At 38.7% G+C, this 26,459-nt stretch overlaps 1 protein-coding gene across 1 annotated transcript in view; it reads right to left on the bottom strand.

The window, feature by feature from the left end:
* Positions 1-26,459, bottom strand: part of LOC110261216 (uncharacterized) — a 236,979-nt gene that overhangs the window by 50,381 nt on the left and 160,139 nt on the right. The window contains exon 9 of the mRNA XM_084965718.1: positions 3,344-3,404. The gene's annotated coding sequence lies outside the window, so the exon portion shown is untranslated. The remainder of the gene's footprint in view (positions 1-3,343; positions 3,405-26,459) is intronic.

Raw genomic sequence — 26,459 nt, 5'->3', positions numbered from 1 at the left:
GCTGGCTAACTATCCTTAATGGTAACGTGATTTGTCATCCCTGTAATCATATTTATTCCTAAGTGGAATAAAAATACTAAGGCGGAATGGCTCCCAGTAGACAACATTGCTTCAGCAATAGCAGAAGACACAGTTCCCACCATGGTGCAGCAGAAACGAATCTGACTAGGAACCATGAGGTTGCAGGTTCAATCCCTGGCCTCAGTCAGTGAGTTAAGGATTCAGCGTTGCTGTGAGCTGTGGTGTAGGTTGCAGGCTCGGCTCGGATCTGGCGTTGCTGTGGCTCTGGCATAGGCCAGCAGCTGTAGCTCTGATTCAACCCCTATCCTGGGAACCTCCATGTGCCACAGGTGTGGCCCTAAAAAGACAAAAGACAATAAATAAATAAATATAAAAACATCTGATTTGTAATTGGCTTGAACAAGCTCTTGCATTTAGGATAGTTGGGAAAAAAAAATAGCAGAAGACTGTAAGTTCTACTTAACTTTTGAAGCTCGATTCAAGTGTCACACTCTTTCTGCCACCTGTTGGCTTCAGAAGGACACGGGTTCTAATCTTGGCTTCACCCTGCATTGTGTATTCTTGGGCAGGTTGTTTAACCAGGCTGAGGTTCTGTTTCTTCATTTATCCCTTCATTCAACACATATAATCAATATCAAATAAGTGACAGGCATTTATTGGGAATAAATCAATGGGGGGAGAAAGTGGACAAAGGCCGCTTCTTAAGTAATTCTGTAGATTCTCAAGGAGCTTACATTCTAACAAGCAGTAACAAACAGTAGGAAATAAGGTTAGTGGTGATAAGTGTTATGAAGAAGAATAAAACAGGATAAGGGGACAGAGAGTGACAAGGGCTGCTGGGTTTGGGGTGACTATCAAGGAAGGCTTTATGGATGAGTTGAAGTTTGAGCAGAAATCTGAATTAAGTGAGAGAGCAAACCACTCAAATATCTGGGGGAAGAACATTATAGGCTGAGAGAACAGTAAATACAAAGTGCTTGCAATGGGAATATACTTGTTGGATGTGAGGAATAAGGAGGCCAGCATGGCTGTGCTGGTATAGTTAAGAGCAGAGTCATGAGAGAGGAGAGCAGAGGGGCAACTGGGGCCAAAATTATACTGGGCCCTTTTAACCACAGCAACCATAGGTTTAACTTACTGTGGCGTTGTGATGATTAAATGCAATACTAAAAAATGAGTGCCTGGGAGTTCCCTGGTGGCCTGGTGGGTTAAGGACCTGGGATTGTCACTGCTGTGACTCAGGTCACTGCTCTAGCATAGGTTTGATCCCTGGCCCAGGAACTTCCACAAGCCACAGATGTGGCCAAAAAAACAAAAAACGAAAAAGGTGCCTGACACATATTAGTTGCTCAATAGTAGTAGCTATTATTAGTATTATTCCTTTCCTAACAATTATAAGGGTCAGATAAGAAAGGGCATTGGGATTTTAAAATCTTTCTTGGAAATGATTCCCAAAGTGACAAATGGAATATAACCCTAAATCCTAATGATATTTCCTATCCCATTTTCCATCTTGCTGTAACCCTGATTCACTCTTCCCTGTTATGACGTGTTAGGATAGTTTGCTTTCGTACTAAACATAAGAGACACAAAGGAAGGTAGGTAATAACACCTCCTGGGAACCCAAATGGAAGCATTCATGATTTTAATTGTTTTCAATTTTAATTGTTTTCAATTGTGGCCACAATAACCAATTATTTGGAATCTACTTTTTTAGATATCTAAAAGCATATTGGCATTTTTGCTTTTCCTTGTATGTATCGATATATTCTTTCACAAGACAATGCCACTTCTCTGAGGCTTAGGAACAGTAACTGAGAAACTGAAAAAGACAAGGTAACTTTTCAGCTAATTCTTTTTCATATATTTATTATTCAAAAATAATAAATGCAACCCACGGAATACAGAGGACAGAGTTAGAAAGGGGATTTTTTTAAAAAATGTAATTTCTAGAAGATGTGCAATTGTACTTTGTGATTCAGAGCTTAGTAGGCACAGAATTTAGAATAACTCTGTTTATCTGTGCAAACTTTCCTTAGCCTGTTGCAACTCCCAAGTCCAACTCTTACATATGGGTGTTGGGTAGAATATACTGAACAAAAAGTAGACAAAGGTTTAATTTTTCTCCTGCCTACAAAGATCTCCAAATCTTTACTACTTTCCACAGCTGCCTAGAATAGACAACAGTAGAGCTATTGTCCATGATTCAAACTGAGGAGGAGTGAAAATGCCATTAACCCTTAAAAACAGAATTATCTTATTCTTTTGATTTTCCTGCACACTATAATGTGTTTGTGGCCATATTTGGATCATATCCGGTTAGAACACAGGAATAATAGATATCATTCAGATAATAATTAGCCATGTACTTGCAATAGCGGGATGTGAAGTCAAAGGAAAACACTAAAAATGTTGTTTTTTTGGACCATGACAAAGAGCTTTTTAAATGAGTTTGAGCATTTTTTGTGGTTGACTCATGTCTGGAGGCCTCGCTATGGTCACCAATGCTTCAACTTTTGTACTTTAAATTTCTATCTTTGACAATTTTAAATGCTAAATAACACAAGGCGTTTTTTATGGCCTGCATGTCCCTATAGTTTCTCTTTGTTTCCTCTATTTTCTGTTTGTAAGCAAATGCTACAATTTTAGATCACATGTTTTAGCCATTGTTGCTGATTAAAGGGACTTATAACATGTCCTAGGACAATGAACCTCACAATTTCACCATTGATACTTTAAAATTATAAATCCTATACATTCTAGGCTACATTTTAATTTTTTTTACCTCATCTAAATTATGTATTCTTTCTTTCACACTTGATAAAGTTCCAATGACAAGAAAATAAATAACAAAATTACAAGAGCATGATTATTTATTTACCAAAAAAAAAAAAAAAAAAAGACTGGAAAGAAATATACTAAGATGCTATCAGTGATTATTTTGGGAAGATAGATGTATAGGTGATTAATTTCTTTGTAATCTCAAATATTTTCCAAATGTTCCTCAATGGTCATATACTGCCTTTGTAACTTTGAAGTTTATTTTTTTTAATTGTGAAAAATAAAAACAAGACCAAAACATTTAATAGCTTATTAATAAATTAAAATCACCAAAACGTGCTCCTACAAAAATAGAGCCAACCAAGGGAAAATAATTAATTTCAAAATCTTTTCTCAAAGGAATACTCAAAGTTTGATTTAATAACACAACCCAAAGTTCTATTGAAACAGATACTTCTTGGCAGCTCAGTACAGGAATTTTATTTCATGTGTATAGAGAAAGGAGAACTAGAAAATTCATACTTAGTGTCGGCATCCCTACCTTAGTTAAGATGTCTTAAAATATCCACCCATTCTTCACTGCTCATGTACCATCTGGACGCCTAAGTCAGAGAAAGGGAAAAAAAGGAACATTGGACCATTTTGTGGCAAAATCTATCTGCATGATTGATACTGGCTGCACAGAATCAATCTGTGGGGCTACATTTTGGCATTTTAAGCATGGACCCTTTCCCTCCTCCTATCTGACTCTTCAGAGATAAATTTCTAGGCCTAGAGCTTTACTGATTTTTAAAAGGAACTACTCCAGCTTCCTCTCCTCTCCTCCTTCTCCCTCTTTCTCTCTCTCTCCCCTCCTCTCTCTAACTACTCCTTCTGCCCCCTTGGCAGCAATACTACCCCTTGACTCTGGGAGAGCTGAGCTGACTTAAAGACACTCCTAAGCAGCTGACCCTCTGGTATCTGGCAGCCTGTGCTCAGCTCTGACCATTTGCCTGAAATTCTCTTCTGCAGATCAGGCGCTATTCAACTTCAAAGACAAATACTAGGCACAGAAATGACATGGAGAGGGCAGAGGGGCATGAGAATCAGGCCTTGAGCACCTAAGTGCTGAAACAGATTTTCTTTGTTCTTAACTGATGGCTAGCTAATTTCTGGTGCTTAGTGAATGTGAAATAAGAAAAATGTTGCTACTAACAAAAATAATAGGATTTTAAGCAGAAAGATGTTTGGGAACCATTGTTCATAAAAAGCTAATGGACAGATTCTGGCATCTTTTCTTTGATCTTTTGAATGTCCTAGCTTGAAGAGACTTGCTAACATGTGCCTCCTTTGGGGGTGGAGCGGTGGAGCAGATCAAACGGGGGAACAAGTCCAATAAGAATTTTACTAAAAAAGCAAACCATTCAACACTAACCATGATGAGCTAAACTTACAAAACTAATTATTATTTCCACTCCAAGTACCTCTTTCTTTTGCCTCAGTTGACCTTGGAAGGGTAACTATCATTGGATATGGAATATTAGTCTGTAGCAACATATATGTTCTCATCCTGGTATTTTGTTTAAAGCTGAAACCAAAATAGAGAAAATTCACGGAGTTCCCGTCGTGGCTCAGTGGTTAACGACTAGGAACCATGAGGTTGAGGGTTCGATCCCTGGCCTTGCTCAGTGGGTTAAGGATCTGGCATTGCCGTGAGCTGTGGTGTAGGTGGCAGACGCGGCTCGGATCCCGAGTTGCTGTGACTCTGGCATAGGCTGGTGGCTACAGCTCCGATTCGACCCCTAGCCTGGGAACCTCCATGTGCCGTGGGAGCGGCCCAAGAAAATGGCAAAAAGACAAAAAAAAAAGAAAAGAAAGAAAGAATTCATGAGTATCTCCAGTCACTTTTAAATTTCCTTTCTCAATTAGGAACTGAAAGAGAATTATCAAAAGAAAAGAAGTCAACAAGAACAGCAAAATATGGGTAATTATAAAACAATGATGGGGTACATTATGGAATTCTCTACTTTTGTGTATGGTTGAAATTTCTTATAATGACAGATTTTAATTTATTTTTTATTTTCATTTATTTATTTTGCTTTTTAGGGCCGCACCCGCGGCATATGGAGGTTCCCAGGCTAGGGGTTGAATCTCAGATGCAGCTGCCGGTCTACACCACAGCCACTACAGGGCAGGATCTGAGCCACATCTGTAACATACACCACAGCTCATGGCAACGCCGGATCCTTAACCCACTGAGCGAGGCCAGGGATTGAACCCGAAACCTCATGGTTCCTGGTTGGATTCGTTTCCACTGTGCCACAACGGGAACTCCAATAATAAGAGATTTTTAAAAGCTAACAACAAATGATAGTAATTTGTGTCTTCACTTGGCCACAGAATAGGTTATATGACCATCCCTGGCCCTTAGTGTCCACAGTGATACAGAGAAAGTTTGGTTAGTCTGTATCATCTATAAGCTTTTCCTTCCTGGTCTTGATTTCTATGACACTTTCTTCCTTTAGTTACATTTTTCATGCTACCTGCTAGATCTTAAGAATTTCACACTCATGGAGTTCCCATTGTGGTTCATTGGGTTAAGGACCTGATGTTGTCTCTGTGAGGATGTGGGGTTCAATCCCTTGCCTCGCTCAACAGGTTAAGGATCCGGCATTGCTGTGAGCTGTGGTACAGGTCACAGACATGGCTCGGATCCTGTGATGCTGTGGCTATAGTGTAGGCTGGCAGCTGCAGCTCCAACCGGACTCCGGGACCAGGAACTTCTGTGTGTAGCAGGTGCAGCCATAGAAAGAAAGAAAATAATAATTTCACACTCAGAGATCTAGAGGATCTAGAGGAGACCCAAGAAATCGGGTCCATAAGACCTGGCCTTAAATCCCGGATCTCATACACACTTACTTTGGACAAGTCACTTACACAGTTCAAGGCTCAGTTTCCTCCTCTGTAAAATAGGAATAACAGGAATACTTTCTTCATTGGTTATTGTAAAGCTAAGGAATGAAATGTGCTTAAACATAGGACTTGGCATCTTATGTGCTCTCTATAAATGTGAGCTATTGCTGCTTTTGTGATTGTGGTCATTCTTATCATGGCCATTCTCTTGCATCCTAGAACATGTACCCTCCTTTCTGCCTGAAGAGGCAGGTGTTGTAAAAACACTCACACAAAGAAAAAGTTAGGAGTGTCTGCAAGTAGATTACTAGTTTTTCTTGAAATCATATACTTGTTTTCCATAGTGCTAAGAAGTCAAAGTAGGATGCTATGCCTGACAGATGCTTTAGACACCAGAACTCCATGAGGTTTCCGTTTTTGACCTGTGGAACTTTCTTCGTCTAACAGGTGTTTTTATTCTGTGCATTATTTTATTAAAGTACTGCAAGCACAAGTCTGAGAGCAGCATTCCTGAGTTAATTTGTGCTTTCTCTTTGGAGGTATGAGTAGTGGCCCCAGGGATAATAAAAGTCTAGATATTTAGTCTAGTCTAATTAGCCCTTCTGATTTCAAAGCCAGAGCTCAACTGACATCTAACCTGGACAAAAATGGCTTCAGAAAAAAAAAATTTTATCCTAATGATTCCTTTATAAAAGCAACAGAAATTCAATCATGCAATGAACCATGACTTGAGCACCCACAATAAGGATTCACACATCTTATCTCTATCTTTAAAAAGCCCTAGATGATAGGTATTATTATCCTCATTGTACAGATAAGTAAACAGAGATTTGGCAAGATTTTAGAGCTTGTCCAAGGCCACAAAACTAGCATAGGGAAGAAAGCAAATTCTGGGCACAGAACCCACACTTGGCAAAGTAATAACATAACATCACCTTCTTAAAGAAAAAAAAAATCTTTTTTCCTAAAAAGAAACTCATGGAGATACTCTTCCACAGACCCTGTGCTGTCCAAAGCAGCAAATGTTCAGTATATCTCATGCTAAGAATGCCATTAGAATACCTACAAGCATTCCTTTTTATGAATTACACCTTGGTTTTTAAAAACCTCCCCAATTTAGGTGGACTTTGTCAAATAAATGTCCTAATTGTCCACATGGTAACAGAGGCATAATCCTTAATGTCAAGGCTCTTCCAGGGAGATTAAATTGCATCTGACCATTATCTGGTAGCTCGAGATGAAGCTGGCGGGAATGATTAGGCCAATGCAAGCAGGCTGACAATGCAGAAAAGACTACCCAGTCTCTGAGGTAGCGAGAAAGACACTCTGTGCTACGGGGTTTTTCACCTTTGTTTTTTGTTCTTTAACACAATGATTCTGACCTGGGGAGAGTGCAGTAAAACAGATACTTTCATGCTAACAGGAGTGTAAATTTATACAACCTTTTGGAAAACAAGTGTACCAATAGGCAGCAAAAGCCTGGAAGAGTGTTTTTGCCCTCGGACTGTAATTCTTCTTGAATCTCTGACAAAGAAGTGATCAGAATTGTGGAACAACCTTATGTGCAAATATGTTCATCACAATAGTATTTATAATAGAGAAAATCCAAAACAATCCAAATATTTGATAATAAGCCAATAGCTAAGTAAGTTAAGGCATAACCACATAACAAAACAGTATGTCACCATTCAAACATATATTTACAAAGCCATTACAAATCATGTCAATGTGAAAAATGCTTGTACTACAGTGCTAAATTGAAAAAAAAAATTATAAATACTACCTTTTGATTACCTACATTAACCTCCCCGCGCCTATTTCTTTGTAAAATGTGACTAATACAACTTACTTCATAGGATCATTATAAATATTAATGTTATCATAAAAGTATTTAGAGGAGTTCCCTCATGGCTCAATGAGTTAAGGACCTAGCGTTGTTACTGCTGTGGCTCTGGTTACAGCTGTGATGTGGGTTCAATACCTGGCCCAGGAACTTCTGCGTGCTGTAGGTGCAGCCAAAAAATAAAATTAAATAAAAATCCTTAGAGTGAATATGCATTAATTTTTAGCTGTACAACACAAGTATTGTCATCCTCACTTTATAGATGAGCCAACTGAGCCACAAAGAGGGTAACACAAGGGGCAAGATGGCCCAGGAGCAACTGGTAGAGACTGGATTTGAATCTGAGTCTGTCTGACACCAAGTCCATGTCTTTAACCACTACAGAAATCACTTAACAGAAAGGGAAAATTCAGCAGGGAAAGTCAGATTAGAAAAAAAAATTGAATGCAATTTTACAAATATTGCTTGAGATGACAAGTCATTCAAAAGCTATGTCAAAGAAAACATTAATTTGAACTTCATATTGTTTGATATTTCTATATAGCATTTTTGAAAGAAAGCAATACTCAAAATTAGATATGAAGAATAGGCACATTGCAACAGTCTTCTCCAGAATTCAATGCCAAGCAACATTTTCTTGAGCCAAAGAGAGACACAGAATCTCAGGAGAGGAACTCAAAACATTTGTAAAAAATAAAACTTAATATCGAGTGAAGAAGGATGAAGAAGACAAGAGAGGAGTAGGAAGGTCATTACCTAAAGAAAATAGGTGGGGAAAGTGGGTGCAATCTTGTTCCATAAATTCCTAAGGGAAGCTTACACACAAAGAGTGGAATGGGGGAAGGAGGGGAGCGATGGGGGCTGAGTGAGGGAATGAAAGGAAGATAAACACCCTCAGGACAGGAAGATATCAGCAAAATAACTGAATTAGTGGAATCTTCATGGTAATAGTTAAGGTTTCAAGGGTAAATGTGCCTTTGAGAAGAGTAAAAGTGATCAGTGAGAAATGGTCAATAACCGTCTACCAAGCCAAAACAAGAATGCGACTTAGGATCTCAGAACTGCCATCTAAATATCTGTTAGGTTTCACACGTATAAATAATGATATGAAATAAATATACATACACATGTTAGAAATAGGCATAAAGTAAGTGGGCTAAGAAATAGTTCCCTGGAGGATTTAGTAAGGAGACAGATCACACTTTCCTTTATTATTTTTAAAATATTAATATCTAACCAGTTATTCATTTTAAAGATGACACTTTATCTAATTTTGCATAATGTGCAATAGGTCATGCCAGGCTCTAAAGACTCAGGTCTTTTAGCACAGTGGCTTAGAGCAGAGTCTCTGACCAGGGTTTGAATCCCAACTCCAATACTTGCTAGCTATGGGATTCTGAAACCGTTTAACTTCTTTAAGGTTGAATTTCCTCGCTTGTAAAATGGGAACAAAATAATAACCAGTATATCACATGGAAGATTGTAAAAGATAAATGCACAATAAAATGCTTAACACAGTGCCTGACACCAAGGAAGAACTCTGTAAATGTTAGCTGTTATCCATTATAACAGCTAACATCAAAAAGGCTCCAAGCCCCTTGAGGGTAGGGACTGTCTTTTTTTTTAATTATTTTTTAAAATTAAAAAAAAATTTATTTTTTTTTCCCACTGTACAGCATGGGGACCAAGTTACACATACATGTATACATACTTTTCCTCCCACCGTCGTGTTGTGATATAAGCATCTAGACATATTTCTCATTGCTATATAGCAGGATCTCATCGTAAATCCATTCCAAGAGCAATAGTTTGCATCCGTTAACCCCAAGCCCCCCATCCCTCCCATTCCTCCTGCTCCCCACCAGGGGAAGCCAAAAGTCTATTCTCCAAGTCTATGATTTTCTTTTCTGTGGAAACGTTCATTTGTGCTGTATATTAGACTCCAGTTATAAGTGACATCATATGGTATTTGTCTTTCTCTTTCTGACTTATTTCATTCAGCCTGAGAGTCTCTAGTTCCATCCATGTTGCTGCAAATGGCATTATGTCATTCTTTTCTATGGCTGTGTAGTATTCCATTGCGTTTATATACCACCTCTTCCTAATCCAATCATCTGTCGATGGACATTTGGGTTGTTTGCATGTCTTGGCTATTGTGAATAGTGCTGCAATGAACATGCGGGTGCATTTGTCTTTTTTTATCTTTGCATACCAGTGTCTGTCACAATTCCTGCAACATAAGAAGCAAGCCTTACCTAAATAGTTATGAAATGACAGACAAGGAGAGAGGAAGACAGGGAAAAGAGGCAGGAAGAAATTTATCATATGGGAGAACATAGCTGTCAAATGAATTTTAATCCCAACAAGAGATTTAAATAGGAAGCCTTTATTTAACCTTCATGCAGTTCTTCAGTTTATTTGTTCATCCCAAAAATATGGAGAGATGGTGCAGAAGAGAAAGAAATAGACAAATGGGAAAGTTATTCTAACCTCACTTCAGCTGCAGTACAACAGGGAACGCAGACATTAAACTAATATTTATGGAAGGGCAGAAGGGCAGAGTTGGCTAAAGGTAGTTTCTTCTATTTTGTTTTTCAATTTTGATTCTTTAGTGTCAAGAAGCTGTGGGTAATCACTTAAACCTGAGTCTAGAAGGGCGAGGTTAATTGACTGGCCCCAAACCACACAGTTAGTTCATTGCCAAGCCTGGGGAAAACAATAAAGAAAACTTGCATCTCTTAACAAATCTGACTAGCATCCATGAGGACACATGTTCAATCCCTGGCCTTGCGCAGCGGGTTAAGGATCCGGCATTGCCATGAGATGTGGTGTAGGTCAGCAGCTATAGCACTGATTTGACCCCTATCCTCAGGAACCTCCATATGCCATGGGTGTGGCCCTAAAAAAAAAAAAAAGGACTGCTTTTCCTATTAGAGTAGAAGCTATGTGTGACTGAGGACTGCATCTGCTTTGTTCTTCACAGAATCTCCAGCAAGAGTCTCTGGAATGGTGCTGTCCAATATGGAAGCCACAGTCACAAGTGGTTACTGAACACTTGAAATGGGGCTGATTCAAATTAAGATATGCTGTAAGTGTAAAGTAAATACCAATTTTACAGACAGGGAAAAAATTTCAAAATTTTTACATTGATTATATACGTAATATTTGGAATACATTGGGTTAAATAGAATACATAATCGAAATGAATTTTACTGGTTCATTTTTCCTTTTTTAATGTGGCTACTAGAAAAAAAATCAAATTACATATGTGGTTCACATTTGTGGCTTACATGATATTTCTGTTGGACAAAGAAGATGCACCATACATTTTTGCTTGATGAATGAATGAATGATCAAGAAAACCTTTTGGGTTTTAAAAAGACTAAAACTAGCCCGTTCCTTGTAGAAAGACTCCTAACATCTAGATAACAGACACAGGTCCCTTTACAATTTGGGAAGTCCAAAAGGGTAACCTGGGTATTATTACCTATGTTTGTTGGCAGCCAAACCACCAGCAATAGAGTTCATAAGGCCTAAGGGCTTGAACTATCCTATATTTTTACCAGTCAAAAGAAAAAAAAAAAGTGCCAGTCATGTGTGGAAAAGCAAAGATTATAATCTTATTACAAGATTAAAACTTCATAACAGAGTACATCCAAGCAGGCCATACTGAAAAGGCTATGGAGAACACGCATTATATTAAACCATGAGTTATTTTATGTGGGCCTGAAACTGTGGGAAGGAAATGAGAAGGAAAATTACAGAGGCAATAGAAGAAAACGGAATTTTATAGCATTTGGAGATAATCTTTGAAGAAAAAAATGCTCCGAGTACGCTTTTGATGAAAAGGGAAAAATGCTCAAGAAGCCAATAATTTTCTAAGCTACCCAACACAACCCAAAAATATATGAGAAGGAAAAAACAATAAGGAAACAAGGAGGAGTATAGGGGGGAAAAAAGCAAACAATACCTGGAAACTTATATTCCAAAATGGCAGCAGTGCTCTCTCTAGATGGTGGAATTGTAGATGTTTTGGTTTTTCACTGTGCTTTTCTTCATTTTCCAAAATTTCTATATCAAAGTATGACTTTATAATCAGAAAAAAATGCAGTAAACCATTTCTTAATTAAAAGAGTAAAGAAAATGTTGAAGCTTAGCATAGTGATGGAATGACAAGTCAGAAAGAGAATGGAGAATCTGTGGAAAGCCTGGAACCAAAACCATCAGGTGGCTGGGCAGAGTCTGACACACGGAAAACCAAGAAGATCAAATAGCTCCAAGAATGATGGAGTGGGTACCAGCAGGGAGTGGGCCAATGAAAGACCACATGCAAGAAATTGGGACTCAAACTTCGAAGCTTGAGGTGACAGAGCTAAGGGAACAAGACAAATGAACCAACTTTCAAAGCTAAAATAATGATGGATAGACCTGGGAGCAGCCGAAGCCTAAAAAGGGAAGAAAGGTCCCGGGAAAAGTCCTGAACTTTATCAGGTTCTTTTCCTGAGGTTGAAAGAGAAGGTAGCAGTGATCAGTTAATTGTCTAGTATTTGTTATTAGATAGCTCAGGAATTCAACTGGAAAATGTTGCCGTGTACAAGCATAAAAACCTGCTAAGTTCAAGAAATGTATCAAGATTTTGGTTTCTTTCTGATAAGACTGCCTCCTCACATAAGCTTGGGGAATCATTCATTCCACACATATTTAAGACTAATTCTTTTCTAGGGGCTAGGAGGGAAAGGTCTAAAACAGGAACCCAAAAGTTTGGCAACAGCCCCTGATTGCCTAGTTGCTCTGATTTCCTGCACCTATGAACTGAATGGATGAAACATTATGTCATCTGATAGGAACCAGATTCTCAAAGCACAGTGCATTGTACTGATATGAATGTCTATAAGACTTTCAAAAATTCCTAGCATTTAGGAGGTCCTGTCATGGCTCAGGGAAAACGAATCTGACTAGAATCCATGAGGACTCAGGTTCGAACCCTAGACGTGCTCAGTGGATTAAGGATCCAGCATTGCCGGGAGCTGTGGTGTAGCTGTGGTTCTCAACCCCTAGCCTGAGAACCTCCATATGCCATGGGTGTGGCCCTAAAAAAAAAAATTCCTTGCATTTAGACTATATTAGATATTCAATAAAAGTTTGAACCAAAAAGGTTGGGACCACTGGGAAGCTGTGAACAATGGTATGCTCTCTATAATGTCTGCATTATCATCTGATGCTCTTTCTTTTCAATTACAAAGAAGGAAAATCAGAGCTTCAAAAATCAGTAGAGTGCCCAGTTTTCAGTCCTGTTCATGTCATCTAAATTAGTCAGACTAAAAGTAAAAAGTACTTTAAAGCAGGTATATTCAGAGCTAAAAACTATCCACTTTCTAAACAGTACTGTCAAATTGAATCATGTGCCTCGGCACATATACATTTAATCCAGTAGTCATATAATGTGGCTTTTTAATAAATATCCTTCAAACACACACTCAGTCTCCTTCCTGAAAATTATTCTCGTGACAGCTTTGGCAAATCTTCATTCTGTTTACATACAGGTTAGATAAAAGTTAAACATAGAGATCTCTATCATCCACAGATTTAGTAACAAAACTTCCTAAGGATGGAAATTCAGAAAAACCCAGGACTTTTGTGTGGATACATTTCAAGATAAAATAGGCGTCCACTGCTGGACTGCATGACTATCAAACATTTTGGGGATGGCCTCAAGACACAACTTGTAAAATACCAGAATAACCACATCATCCTCTTTTATTTTTTAATTTGTATTTATTTTGGGTTAAAGAAGTGCTTTGTCCATTAAGTGGTTAAAACTTAAGGTTACCCATCCAAGGAGTAGGAAATGAAGGTTCTCAGTTTGATGGACAACAGCTCAGAGATCCCTGATGTCCCAAAATATTAGGTTTCTCTTCTAATAATGTTGGAAATATTGCCTACTGTCATGATTAATCTGAGCCACAGCACAAGCTGATTGCAGGTGACACAGTCACAGAGCAGCGCCCGTGTTGGTTTCCACACACCGTCAAATCTGCTACAAATGCAGGGGTGAACAGGAGAGAACTGTGATACCAGGTTTCCCAGTGGCTAATAGATTGTGACATGAAAGAAGGAAACCTTTATTTTAATTCAAAAAACAAAAGCCAAATAGCAAAACTTATGTACGTGCTGAACTTTTTTTTTCCTTCCTCAAGTGGAAAACATTGACTTGCTAACAACTCTTGGCTGGCATCAAGGGAAAGTGGAGGTATTTGCAGATGTGGAGGAAGACATACAAAACATTTTTCAAATCAAAGGCTTGAATTATTGCACTGGGTTCATGAAGTTTCACAGGCATCTAGACGCACCATTGTCTTCGCCCTGAAACAAGCTGCCCTTTCTATTCAAGAAAGAAAACAACCCAATGTTTCTTACAATCAGATCTGTATGTATCAGGGAACTATCTATATTTTGAAATTCTTTGCATTGTCCGTGGAAGGGTGTGCTGTTTGGACCCAACAATGGCAACATTGATTTTAAGATTTTTGAATTTTGGTTGTACAGAGCAAACAGTGAAAGAAAACTGCCGGCTTTCAGAACTACAACAACAGTGCTCTTACACAAACTCACTTCTCTCCTGGCTGTTTTACATAGCCAGAGATCAATACTGCTCATTCAGCCAAGGTTATTAACCCCATTTATCAGCTTCTCTCTTAAGGAAAAAAAAAAAAATTGAAAGGATCTTGCCGACAAAGTTATGTCATCTTCCGCTCGTTCAATCGCAGAGTGGATAATTCACTTTGTTGTGCACCCTCCACAATTGAGCCTTGTTTATGAAGTTACATTTATTAAGTGAAAGTATTTGGAAACTGATGGTACATTCAAGCTTGGTTGCCATGGGCAGTAATCACGGCAGAAAGTCATGACCTCCCCGTTATGCAGTGAGTAACTAATTGAAATGATACAAATTACTCCGATTCTCTGTCTGCCAATTGGGAGCCTGGTTCTGGTCAAGGGTCAAATGAGCTCCTATTCATGAAACTATGTTTGAAGTAGCTGCTACCATAGCAAGAGGTTCAGTGTGGGCACTGCTGCTCTTTTGGACTTTACCCCATACTGTGGCCGAGACAGTAAAGCAGGGACTTGCAAACCCTACCTTCGCCAGCACATCAAAAGCACACTGTTGTCGTTCGGTTTGTGCTACTTGTCAACAGCACTGGACATGGTTTGCTAAACTTTACTGGCTAGAAATAAATGTTGTATTCAGAAGCCACTTAGGGAATCCGTCCTCCTTAGCCTGCATATTTCTTCGGCTCTTTGATATGCCCACGGCAGAGGAAACCAAATGCCATAAAAACTCACTATAGAATGATTCTCAACTTATCAATTCCCATCAGGTGTCATCCTTTTCAGCTTCTCTCTGCCCTGTCACATATACACATTCCTGCCAAATAAATAAGATAAATTAAAAGCCTGAAAGGTATATAGCATGCAAGTTCTTTCTTCAAAGCATAACCAGGATGATTATCTCTATTTGAGAAATGACACTAAATGTTAATCTAATTGAATCTGGGAAATGTGGCAATAAAAAGTTAATAATTTACAGAGAAATTGTTCTTCAGAAAATTCTAAGTGGATGCCCACTAAATGAATTTCAGGAATTGTGCTCAAAGGCACATAAGATATGTGACAAATGCAATGGCTTACTTTGAATATGTTTTTCACACTACCCAAACTATTTGTTTTAAATGAGCATGCTGGTACATATATGTGGATGGTGGCACACACATTTTGTCTGGAAAATACCTAGAAAAGAAATGAGGAACTATCTTCTCGAGTCAGCTGAAAATAGAAAGAAGCTATTTGAGTGTTTAAATTTTCGTCCAAAGATTGACTTCAGGGGGTGTACCCAACGCTATTTCTAAAATCAGATTTACCTACAATTAATGCATATGGAAAGAGCCTCACAAATTGTCGTTGAATTTTTTCGTTTTTTTTTTTTTTTTTTTTTTTTAACAGTAGAAATTTAAGTGCAAGGTGAGGTTGGACATCCTCTGTAGCCAATCTACCTCAGGACCATTGCAGACACTACCTAGAATATTAGCACATTCCCATCTCAAATTTGAGTAATTTCAGCGAAAGGCAAAACTTTGGTGAATCCAGTCTTATTTCAAGCTGGCCTGCAGACCATTCCCTGAGCCTCTCCACCTCTGTGCTTTTCCTCATGCCTCCCATTCCCTCTACTGACCTGTGGTGCCTTTCCCTATCCTTCTATCCTCAAACATCCAATCCTTTTCATTCTCCAACAATCCTTTCATCATTGTTCCCCAAGCAAGCTGCTATCTTTCCTTCCTCTGGATTTCCCAGACGTGTGAGGTGGAAGCAACTGCCTATGTCACTCTTCATTTGACTTCTGGGTATGGCCCTTGAGTAAATGCGTATCTTATATCTCCAAGCAGACCATAAGCTTCCTGAAGGCAGGAATGAAGTCTCATGCCTAAAGATCTAGCATAGTGCCTGGAACTTTGGAGAATTCAAATACTTGATAATGATAATGATATTCTCTCTTATTTCAAACTGTAGGTTTTTCAAATGGCCAACCCTAAGGAACCAGGTACTAAATCACAAGAAATAGTTGCAACTAAGTGATTCTCTTGACTCTGAAAGAAATTAATAGACCCACTCCCACTCCTTTCAATAAAAGCATATTAAGTCAGTCTGTCCACAAATACTTACTGAGCCTCCATTATTTACCAGAAATTGTGGCAGGGCCTGGGGATGCAGTAACTCATAGGATTTGTAGTCTCATATGTAAGACAGACTTAAAAAAATGATTAAAACTGCCAGAGCCCAAATTCCTAAATGGACAAAAGACTTGAACGGATCATTCACAAGAGAAAGTATATAAACGGCAAATAAGCACAAAATCATTAGTGATCAGAAAAATGTAAATCAAAATCACAGAGATATCACCAAGTATTCGTTATAAGGACTAAAATTAAAATAATTGACAATACTTAGTGCAGATAAGGATGTGGAAAACTGGAACTCTTAGGCACTATTGGTAGGAATGCAAAGTGGGACAACCACTTTGGGGAACTTTGGCAGTTTCTTATAAAGTTAAAAAGTTAAACATACTGTGACCCAGGAATTCCGCTCCTAGTATTTACTCAAAAGAAATGAAAACATATAGCCACCAAAGGCTGTATTTGAATAATTACAGCAGTTTTTCTCATAATATCTAAAAACTGGAAATAATTCAAATTTCTAGCAGCAGGTATATGGGTAAATAAATGGTGATACCTCCATAAAATGGAATACCACTTAGCAATAACATAGAATGGACCACTAAAATGCAAAATAAGGATAATATGAAAAACACTGCTGAGGAAAAGAAACCAGGCACAAAAGAATACATATTGCATGAGTCCATTTACAAGAAATTCTAAAAGGAGCAAACTCACCAGTAGTCACAAACAAAACAAAACAAAACAAAACAAAAAACAACAAAAAAAACCCCCATGCCTGTGTTGCCTGTGGCCAGCGGGGTCAAGGGGAAGGCATCTGCAAAGGGACAGGAGGGAACTTTGGAGGATTATGGAAATACTCTCTTTTCTGGTGGTGGTGGTAACGCAGTGTATACATTTGTCAAGACTCATTAAATTGTACACTTTAAAGGGTGTAGTATGTTGTGTGTAAATTATATCAAAATAAGATTAATTTTTTGAAACTCATGAATATTGACAAGAGGAATACAAGATGAATTAATTGATAAACTAGATCTTCAGATGAGTAAAAATGTATGATTAATTTGGTTTTAATCTGACACTGTTTTTTTTTTAATTATGCCTTGTATGTGCTTCTTCTGCAACTAAATTATCATCTTTCAGAGGGCATAAGAGGAAAGGAAATTCATGTTTATTAAATACCTTCCATAAACCTGGCATTATGCTAGGAGATTTATGTAGGATATCTCACTTAATACTAACATTAAGCCTGAAAGACAGATAGTATTATCACCAGTTTAAAGTTAATGAAATTAGGTCTCGGAAATTAAGTTACTTGCTCAAGGTCACACAGTTTGCAAAGGCGGTGCCAGAGTTTGAACTCAAATCTGCCTACCTTCAAAGCCTTGAACTCTTTTCCCTGAAGCCTCCTGAGTGACCATGATGGACATTTCTCTGTGACTGCGTTTATCCTACTTTTCCTTTCTGGAACATCTCTCTGCCTCTTCTCTTCTATCTGATTTCTTCCCCATCTTCAATACCCAGCTTAGGGCTCCTTTTCTGACACAGAAACCTTACCACCTTCTCAAGTCCCAGACCAACAACTATCTTTGTGACTCATCTTGGCATTTAATCTTAAAATGGCTTATTTCAGCATCTAATTATTTTATGCATAGGTCTTATCTCCCCAACCAACTTGCAATTTTCCTTGCAGGCAGGGATGTATATTAGCTGTAGTAACATATAGACACTGAAATCATGATAACTTTAATTAATGCCTTGCTCATGCAAAATCCAATAAGTCATGGAGGAGGGAGTTCTCTAAAAAGTTGGCCAACATAGTTCTACAATTATGGTACTCTTCATTACGCTTACTATGTACCAGCACTGGGTTAGGTACTTCCTAGCTCATTTTTTTTCCTTTGTCTTTTAAAACTATTTTTAAACAGGTTTATTAAGGGATAATTTACATACCAAAAATTCACCAATTTTTAAGTAAGTAATTAAATATTTTGTAAACATACAGTTGTGCAATCATCACCATGATCTTGTTGTAGAATATTTCCATTATACCAAAAGATCCTTCATATCCTTTTGCAGTTAATCCCTGTTCTTCCCCCTGTCCTAGGCAACCATGAATCTACTTACTGTCTCTATAGATTCATATTTTCTGGACATTTAGCATAAGTGGAATGATATAATATGTGGTCTTGGGTGCCTAGCTTCTTTCACTTAATGTTTTGGGGGTTTATCTATGGTAAAGCATGAATCAATAGTACATTCTTTTTATTGCTAATAGTATTCCATTGCATAGATATACCATAGTTTATCCAATCACCAATTGATAAACATTTGTGTTCATCAAATTGAACCATTTCCAAGTTTTACTTTTATGAATATTGTTAGCTTACAATATATCTCTCTGAGATAGAAACTTTGACCTTCTTTTTTTTTTTTTTTTTTTAGGGCCTTACCTGTGGCATAGGGAAGTTCCCAGGCTAGGGGTCAAACTGGAGCTGTAGCCACCGGCCTACACCAAAGCCACAGCAACATGGGATCTGAGCCACATCTGCGACCTACACCACAACTCACAGCAATGCCAGATCCTTAACCCACTGAGCAATGCCAGGGATTGAAACTGAGTCCTCATGCATGCTAGTCAGATTTGTTCCTGCTGAGCCATAATGGGAACTCCTGATCTTCATTTTATAAATGAGAAAAATCAAGGCTCAGAAAAGTAATTATCTTGCTCAAGTTCAAATAGCTGGTAAGTCACGAAGTAGTCTTTCTAACTCCAAAGGCCTTGTTCTGACAGTAGTTTTCAGATTTAGGAATTTTGCTGACCTGAAAAATTTAAAAACAAAGCTTTTTTTAAAAAATATGAGAATAAACCTAAATTTGTCATCTTTTGTATTTTATAAAGGCATTTAAAGAAACCAACCATCAGGAGTTCCCACTATGATGCATTAAATTAAGGATCTGGTTTTGGCACAGCTGTGGTGTAGATAGCAGCTATGGCTTGGATTTGATCCTTGGCCTGGGAACTTCCACTTGTCATGGATGCAAATCATTCAAAACAAAACAAAACAGCTTCAACAAAAAAAATCCAACCATCTACCACCAGCATCGCTTCATAAAAGAAAGGATATCTTCAACACCTAAAGTAGAAAAATCTATCAGGCTTTATAGAAAAGCTTGCTACATTATCCTCACTTTTCTCAGTTCTCTGCAAAGAGTTAATAAGGACAAGCCCTCATTTAAGAAACACTGTTTAATCACTAAACTACCTAGCAACAGAACCACAAATGGCTAAACTGAATTAGATGACTACTTTGAGATGATTTTTTAAATTATGTTAGATAAAAAGTCAAGGCCTTATTAACTTTATTTCAATTGTCTACAGATCCTTCCCAAAGGACTTGTTCTTTTGATAACAGTATAGCGCAGTGAGGCGGTCTCTCTATTCTAGGAAGAGAGGGTTTAATCCCATCATATACCTAGCAACAGTTTCAGTGTCCTGGAAGAAATGTATTCCAAAGATCCAAAAACCAGCCCTTCTGTAACCACACAACAGCCAGGTTAGCTTATGCTCTCTTTCCCTAAGAACTGAAAAGTATTTAAAGTACTTGGATGGTAATTCCATGGCAACAAATTTAAATCTAGAAGACTTCATTCAAACCCAGGCTTCATGGAGGCTGAAAGAAACATTGAAGTCTTGCTGACATTCGTTTCGTGGTTTCCATCCAGGTCCCAGTGGAACAAATGCCATAATTAGCCCTCAGAAGAGAGGCCAGAGATTGACTACGAGGTCCCTCCAGTCATGCCTCGAGGCCTTGCTAGGCTGGGACACTCACACTGTCGCTCTCTGCTTTGTAGCTGTTTGTGCAAGAACAAAAGGACTTCAGTCTGCCTTTCTATTAATCCAACTTCACAAGCATGAAATTTACAGACACACACAAGAATTCATCATTGAAACCTTTTCCCCTTGTCACGTTCAGCTGCTGAAAAGTGGGCACACTCTTGGATATGAATGTTAATAAAAAGGGAAAAAAAAAAAAAAAAAAAAAAGGGACAAGCTTTCTGAATCAGCTCCACCCCAGCTACAGGTCAGCATTTGAGGAGTGTGACCTTTTAGGATAGAATGAGAGTCTTTTCACAGCATCCAGTTTGGAAAAGTTTTGTTAAATTTTCTTATCACCTTGAAAGTCAACTACTTTCTCTTAATAAATAAAATACACCTATAATATGAGACCAATAATTCAATCTGTAAAGTAAATGGAAAAAAAAAAAGAATAGCACTCAAGAGTCATAAAGTGAACGCTATTTGAATAGAACCAAACCAGTGATATCAACTGGTTTTGCTCATTTAACCTGTCGCCTCATCATCATATGCCCATCATTTAGCTGCAGGGTGGATGTGTTCACACTGAACTATTAATCTGTTTCAAAATGCCATAACATTTCCATGAAGAACTTCCTAATTTTTTTTTTCAGAAATTAAATGTCTGTTTAAAGTTCATTCCCTCCTGCTGTAACTAATTGAAATGAGATTTGGTTTATCTTTATGACATGGAAATGGGATTGAGTTTCATAATAATAACAATAATGATAACGTGATAGATTTTAGGAGTAGTAGTTAATAATTACAGTAATACGGGAGAGAGTAGACTTGTCCGTTGCCACCTAAACAGACCCCCATTATTTATGGAGAAGTATGAATGAACGTCACATGATCTAACCACCAAGTCCTGATTTGGTATTTGTTTTCGGCTTGGACTGAATTTTAGAGCAGTGCCGAATATGCATTGGGGCCTTGCTAAACTGGGGTGCTCACACTGTCACTCTCCGCTTTATAGCTGTTTGTGCAAGAACAAAAGGGAATACTCAGAACACTATTCCCTCAACAACCAAAGAAAGCATTAGCACACTGGCTGGGAAATAGGTTGAACTGCATTGCAGTTGTGATGGAAAGAACACGGTCTTGGGAGAATACAAAGAGCAGGCTTTTTCCTTAGAAGCTTTTCTCCATTAATATATCCAAGAGTAAGTCAAACCAAGCTGCAGGATGATCGAAATTACAATAAAATTTCCCAGATGTCATTTCATTTGATCCTCACATCAGCCCCTTGAGAGGGAAAGGATTACTATCGGCATTTTACAGGTAATGTCACTGAGATCCAGAGAGGTGGAAGACTTGCTCAAGGTCACAGACTTAGGGGTAGACCTAACATTGAAAACCAGATCATTCTCCAATTTCAAACTCTTTTCCTTTATCACCTACCAAGCAAATCAGGGGACATGCACACTGGGCTCAGAAGTCAATGAAGAACTTAGTGTTCACTTAAACACCAACCCAAGTCAGCCTCCTGCCACCAACATGAGGCTTACCTTACCCAGAAGAGGCACCAAGGGTACCAACTTTCAACCTGCTTAGGGTTATGCACAGCTGTAATTCACTGTTACTATTGTCATCATTCATATGGCTCATAGCCATCACTTATTGAATACCTACTCAATGCTGTGTATCATCCTTCATCTCCGCTTTGCAGATAATTTATGTAGTTATGGGCCCTGTGTGATTTGACCTCTGCTCACCTCTCCAGACAACTCCTACCTCCTCCTCTTCGCTGCAGCCACAATGAGCTTCAGTCCAGCCATCAAAGACCCCAGACTCTCATCACCCAGGCTGTTTCCTTTACTCAGAGCACCCTTTCCCATCCTAGCCCACACTGCTTTCCCAGTTATTCTCCAAGCCTCAGGCCTTTCTCAGAGGCCTTCCCAGACTCCTAGAGTTGGTTATACATCGCCTGTGATGTGTTCTCACAACAGTCTAAGCTTTCTTTTCCAGAGCATCCAATTTACTTTCTGAAAACGTCTTGTTTAAAATCTACCTTCCTGATAGATTAGACAGGAGCAGAGAGTAGGCTGATTTTTTCATTGATATTTCCAGAGTATGAATGGGAACTACCCTATTAATACATGTATGTGTTGTTTGAATGAGAGAATGAATATGGAACTGGGGCTCAGAAAGATTAAGCAATTTAAACAGCATAAGAGTAAGGATTCCTTACTACTCAGTCACAAGAAAGAATGAAATAATGTCATGGGGGACATAGGGGACTGAGAGACAATCATACTAAGTGCAGTGAGTCAGACAGAGAAAGACAGATACCATATGATAGCACTTATATGTGGAATCTAGAATATGATACAAATGAACTTATTTACAAAACAGAAATAGACTCACAGATACAGAAAACAAATTTATGTGTACCAAGTGGGAAAGGGGTAAATTAGGAGTTTGGGATTAGCAGATACAAATTCCTATATATAAAATAGATTAACAAGAACCTATATAGCACAGGGAGCTATATATAGTCAATATCTTATAATAAACCATAATGGAAAAGAATATGAAAAAGAATATATATACGTATATGTGTACAACAGAATCATTTTACTGTACACCAGAAACTAACAAAACACTGCAAATCTGAGTTCCCGTCATGGTGCAGTGGTTAACAAATCCGACTAGGAACCATGAGGTTGCGGGTTCGATCCCTGCCCTTGCTCAATGGGTTGACGATCTGGCATTGCCGTGTGCTGTGGTGTGGGTCACAGACGCGGCTCGGATCCTGCGTTGCTGTGGCTCTGGCGTAGGTTGGCGGCTGCAGCTCCGATTTGACCCCTAGCCTGGGAAACTCCATATGCCGCCGGAGCGGCCCAAGAAATGGCAAAAAGACAAAAACAAAAAACAAAAAACAAAAAAAAAACACTTCAAATCAACAATACTTCAATGTAAAAAAAAGCATAAGGTTTCCTTCACTCTGAGTGGATCTGAGTATTAAAAAAACATCTTTTAATAAGCACACCATAATCATTCTATTTAAGATTGCAAACCATGCCCTACAGATCTTCCAACCCCCTTTTATTCAGGTTTTTATTTTTTCTGTAAAACATATCACGTTCTAACATCCTATTAATTTTAATTGCCACTTCTAACATACATATAATTTTAATATAACTTCTTTATTATTATTATTGTTTATTGTTTCTCCTTACTAGAGGAGGAGCTTCACGAGAACAGTGATTTCTGTTGTTACTGGTCTCTTATTGTGAACAGCACTTGCCATAGAGTAGGTATTTAAAAAATAACTGTTGAACTGAATTGAAGGAATTCTTAGTGTCCAGATTTCCCTTAACACTTACTAAACAAAACGTATTTGTTTTCTGTACCAAAGATAACAAATTCATTAGTTACATGAGAAAGATGTGTGATCTGAATTTCCCCCAGGCTTCTCCACCGAACAGCTGTAATATAAGGTCAGCAGGAAGGAGTAAAGAATTTGTCCTAATCCATAGTTCCCATTATGGCTCGGCAGTTTAAGAACCTGACATAGTGTCCATGAGGACGTGGGTTCGATCCCTGGCTTGGCTCAGTGTGTTAAGGATCCCGCATTGCCGCAAGCTGAGATGTAGGTCGCAGATGTGACTTGGATCTAGCATTGCTGTGGCTGGTGTAGGCCGGCAGCTGCATCCCTAATTTAACTCCTAGCCTGGGAACTTCCATATACCATGGATGAGGCCATTTAAAAAAAAAAAAAGAAAGAAAAGAAAAGAAAAAGAAAAGAATTTGTCCTAATCCTAAAGTTGATCAGTCCTTTGATAATTTTCTAGCAAGGAAAAGAAATAAAGTTTATTTACCTCAGAAACTCTGCAAAAAAGCCTGGAAACCTGGGAATTCAGCTGGCTCTATTTGCAAAAATGTGCAGAGGTGATATTTATTAAGTACTTGACACTCCAGAGAGAACACTCCTGTACAAATGTGTCATGCTGCTTTGAACACAAGCAAAGCAGGAATCAGATTCTATCTCCTTGCTGTATTCCAAGCCAAGGTGACTGTCGTGGTTTCATCTCAATGTATTTCTATCTCATCACCAACTCTCATCACCAAGGGAGCCGGCCCAGAACTGTAAAGATTGTGCAGGGAGTAGTGCTCAGATGCACTGTACACCATGCCTGACTTATGCCAATGAGTTTCAACACTCATGCATTCCAGATGAGCATCAAACTCTGTGATGAATAGTAAGAACAGGAATTCAGATTGCAGTGAATGCAAAAATAAATGAATAAGTAAGGCAATGTTAAAATTATTGAATGAGACTCTGATGTTGGAAACTGTCCTTCTCCATCCCCAATGCAAAGGCCACAATTCATTCTCATCATCTCTTGTCTGAATTACCGTAGCAGGCTTTTATTGCTCTCCATACCGCCAAGCTACCCTCCAGACTGCAGACACAATAGTCTTTCTAAAATGCCTCCCAGAACCCGCGGCACTCTTCAGTGGGTCCCCAGCTCTCCCAGGAAAACTACTGACATGACATACAAGTCCCTCTGTGACCTGGCCCCTACCCATCTCTCCATACACACCACCTCCCACTGCTCCACACACACACTATGCTCTAGCTACACTGTACTACCTCGAGTTGCCCTCACGTACCCGTTTGTTTTTTTTTTAATGTTTCTATGCCTTTGCACATTCTATTCCCTTTGCCTAAAATACTTTTGCCATGACTTTCATCTGTTTAACTCATTCATCATTTAAGATGAGGGTCTATGTCTATGGAAACGAAAGTTTTGCGACACAGAAGTGATGGTACGTGACTTGCATGGCTAGGTTATAAAAACAAAAAACAAACAAAACAAAGCCATGCAAGGGTCCCCCCTGTAGTATAGTGGGTTAAGAATCTGACTGCAGCAGCTTAGGTCTCTGCAGAGATATAGGTTCGACTCCCAGCCTGGCAAAGTGGATTAAAAGATCTGGCACTGCCACAGCTGTGGTATGGGTTGCAGCTGTGGCTCATATTCAGTCCTTGGCTGGGGAGCTTCCATATGCCTCTGGCTCAGCATAATTTAAAAAAATGCAGCTTCCACTCAATCTCTTGAAATAACTCACTTCTGATGATCGCTTTAGGGATACTTCCTCTCAGAATCAGCACCCAAGCTGTGAGAAGGGCAAGTCACCTGGACAGGCCACATGAGTCTCTGGTTTTCAATCCCAGCCGAGCCTATCCCTCGAGATCTTTCTGAGCAGGGGCCAGATCATTGGATAAAGGTGCCCCCAAATGATTCCAACCCCCAGCCATGTCTTCCCAGGGGTGACCCCCCCGCAACCCCCAACATCTAGAAGTATGGATAAATAAGAGCAAAGAACCATTCTGAAGACAGTAGCATAGCCATCAGACCCTGATGAAAAGATATTTCATTGATAAGTGAAAAATCACAGATAAGGAAATTGAATGATCTGGAATAACATCAGAAAGAAACAGGATTATCATTTAAATAACCATATTGAAGACAGCGTTCATCTCTCTTGGACATATTCCCACGTGTGGAAAGATAACCTCATCAACACAAACACAGGACATCCACACACTAACAGAAAAAATTTCTCCTGCCTTCTCTCCAGCTCCGGGCTATTCTTTAACACTTCAGAAATAATTTAGAGAGTGCCCCCACTCAATGAAGCCTCAAATTATGAAATAAAGATCACATAATAATAATTATTTAGAATATCACTAAAATCATTTTTATCATAATGTCATTTAAGGGAGGTAAAATAGGTTTGTTTTGTTTTGTTGTTTTTTAATTTAATTTTTTGGCATCCAGTTGACTTACAATGTTGTATTAGTTTCAGGTGAAATCAGTACAGCAAAGTGAATCAGTTGTACATATAAATACATTCACTCTTTTATTCCCCATACAGATTCTTACAAACTATTGAGTAGATTTTCCTGTGCTATACAGTAGATTTTCTTTAATCATCGATTTTATACAGTAGCATGTATTTGGCTGCACCTGTAGCATGCGGAAGTTCCTGGGCCCAAGATCGAAACCCCGCCACAGCAGTGACTCAAGCTGCTGCTGTGACAACACCAGATGTTTAGCCTGCTGTGCCACGAGGGAACTCCATGGTAAAACAGTTTTATTTATTTATTTTTGTCCTTTTTTTTTTTTTTTTTTTTTTTTGTCTTTTTAGGGCTGCACTCGCGGCATGTGGAAGTTCCCAGGCTAGGGGTCTAATCAGAGCTACAGCTGCTGGCCTACACCACAGCCACAGCAACACCAGATCCTTAACCCACTGAGCGAGGACAGGGATGGAACCCACAACCTCATGGTTCCTAGTTGGATTTGTTTCCCCTGCGCCAAGAGGG

This window comes from Sus scrofa, chromosome 6, assembly GCF_054392235.1.
Source record: "Sus scrofa isolate SSC_HxYL_T2T_F1_AM1 chromosome 6, Sscrofa_HxYL_maternal_Yorkshire_Landrace_v2.0, whole genome shotgun sequence".
Classification (NCBI taxonomy): domain Eukaryota; kingdom Metazoa; phylum Chordata; class Mammalia; order Artiodactyla; family Suidae; genus Sus; species Sus scrofa.
Note: the sequence above shows the minus strand (reverse complement) of the source record. Positions and strands in the feature narration are given on the sequence as shown.